Source organism: Cebus imitator, unplaced genomic scaffold, assembly GCF_001604975.1.
Source record: "Cebus imitator isolate Cc_AM_T3 unplaced genomic scaffold, Cebus_imitator-1.0 Scaffold193, whole genome shotgun sequence".
Lineage (NCBI taxonomy): Eukaryota > Metazoa > Chordata > Mammalia > Primates > Cebidae > Cebus > Cebus imitator.
In genome coordinates this window covers 3,690,468-3,693,105 of record NW_016107508.1, presented here as the reverse complement: position 1 = coordinate 3,693,105, position 2,638 = coordinate 3,690,468, and positions in this window count along the sequence as shown.

Here is a 2,638-nt window from a genome sequence, read left to right as displayed (position 1 = left end):
GGCAGACAGTACTTTACCAGTGAGGGGAATAATGGGGCTGGAGGAGGGAAGGAAGGAAATGAGTGTGAAGGAAGCACCGCAGAGGAGAGCAGTGGAAGCCCAGAGCAAAGGGTGCTTGCGGGGTGTCAGGGGAGGGCCGAGGTGCAGGAGAAGGAGGAGGGCTGGAGGTGGCCGGCCAGCAGCACAAGGCTCAGAGCCAGGGTGAAACTCCCCCCACTCCCAGGGATCAGAGAGAAACGGTGGGGGGTTCTCTCAGGGAGGGGCCCCACAGGGCCAGGGCCAGATCTGGAGGTGGGTGTGCCCCCCTGGGGGTGCAGACTCACAACCCCTCCAACAGGGAGCCTCTGCAGGTGTTAGCCAAATGGAGATGAGCGCAAAGGCCCAACTACCAGGCAGATTCTGCAACAAAAGTGACTTCAGAGGTGACGTGTGTAGCCTCAGGAACGGGGTATCGGTGGCCTTTGTAAACCCACCCTGACGTGGTGTCTAGGTCACAGTCCCCTGTTCCAGACAGAGACAGGCTCCAGCGTCCTGAGGAGGGGCAGGAGGGCAGGCCCCTTGCTGAGCCTTGAGTCTCTCTCTGTTCAGCAAGCACCCTCTCCCGACCATTCCTACCACCAACATTTCATTCTACTCCTTCCCCCCTTGTGGGGGGGCAATTGCAATTTCTTTCTTAGCCCAAAGAAAGGAGTAGAAACAAGCTGCCTTGTATTGAAGTGGACTAGGCTGACCTAGACCTATTGGGAGCCCCTCCCAAGGGCCGGGGCTCCTTCTCATTACCTTCTCCATCCAGATGGCTAAGAAGTTCTGCACTTTCTTTCAACTCACGAGGTACTGTCCTGGAAGCTATTTCCCCATGAGGGGAGGTAGGGCAGGTGTTATCAGGTTCGCTTACAGGTCGTCCACAGAGAGTCCGACAGAGAAATGGGTGATTTGGGGAGCTCACAGGGCTGCTAGGAGACACAGCCTGGCCTTAGTCACCGCAGGAGGGCCCAGGCCGGTGTGAGTGCAGGTAGGACGTTGTGGCACCGGGTGACATGGACGTGGCACCGGGTGACATGGACAAGCCACTGTCCTGAGCCTCCCGTTCTCTGGCAGAGAATCATGGCCCTCGCCCTACAGAACAGGCTGTCCACAGGTGATGGCCGGTTCACCACAACACCTTCCCTCTGTGCAGGCCTGGGCCCCAAGGTGTGGGGAGTCAGGTGTGTGGCCTTTTGTGGTATCTGTGTGACCCAGGAGAAGAGGTCCTCCACCGTGTGTGTGTGTGTGTGTGTGTGTGTGTGTGCATGAGTCTCTGTGTCTCTGTGTGATCCCATATGTCCGTGTCTCTGCGTATTATCGTGTAATTGTGTCTTTCTCTGCACACCTGTGTGTATAAGTGTGTGTGCCTAGGTGCACATGTGTCTCTGTCTCTAGGTGTTTCTATCTAGACCGAGGGTGTGTGTGGGTTGTGTGGGTGTTTCTGTGATTGTGTTGCTGAGTCAGTGTGTGTCTGTGACTGTGTGTTAAATGAAACAGATGCAGATGTAGGGACAATGAGGGGTTCTTAACTCCCTTTATCCTCAAACAAGGACCCCTCACTGGAGTGGAAAGAAGGAGTCCTTCCCAGTCACACCCAGGAGCCCTTGGGTGGCACTTGGCAGCTGGTGTCACCACCCTAAGTACCCACACAAATGGGCTGTGGAGCCCAAGCAACAAGGAATCCAGCTGCTGGTGAGAGATTCCTGGGCCAGGGTCTTGGTAGACACAAGCCTGGTGACTTCAGGCAGCTGGCGATTACTGGGCATCCACCAAGGGTCAGGCACAGTTCCAGGCCCCTAGCGTGTATAGATTCCTTGGTTCCTCTCGTCACCCCTCTGAGGGCACATCAAGGAAAAAGGAACCTGGATCTTGGAAGGCCATGGGGCTCCCTTCCACCCACACTCCCACACGGCCTCGCACAGGCTGGTTCTGCTAAACTGAGCTCACCCAGGGAAGAACTTCGAGGCCCTTGGGTGAGATCGGGCTCACTGGAGACAAACATCTTGGCAGGAGCTGGAGGTGCCCCAGGCTGATTTCTGAGACAGGAGTTCCTGGACACAGGCACTGAGCGTCCCCACACCCCCACTCTATAGGCTAGTGAGCATGAGAAGCCCTGAGAGCACGTGGGGTGTGGCCTGTGTGCAAGGCAGCGCAGCGAGCCCCTCTGCGGAACACACAGGCTCTGCCGGGTGAGGAGTTCTCCCTCAGCCTCCTCTGGAGCTGACGCTGGGGGAGAGCACCGGGAGCCTCCCTGCCTGGATATATCTGCACTTGACACAGCAGGAAACTGAGGCACACAGAGTTTTAGCTCCAATTGGCCAGAGCCAGGCTTTGAACCCAGGCATCTGAATCTCGGTGATCCTGCGGGACAGAGTGAGTTGTTGGGGAGTGGAAATGCATCTCTCACAAAGTGCCCAGCACAGGGTGGGTCCCTGCAGAGGGTAAGTGCCTCTGCCCTTGATCTCTTGGTTACAACTCCTGGCCTGAAAGGGAGAGGTGAATTCACTAAGTCCTCTGCTGGCCTGACAACCTTTACAGTTCCCTCCTGCCCTCCCCAGGCTGGGACTCCCCTGTGGTCTCCTGATCTTCACCTGTGTCTCCATCTGCAGAGGCA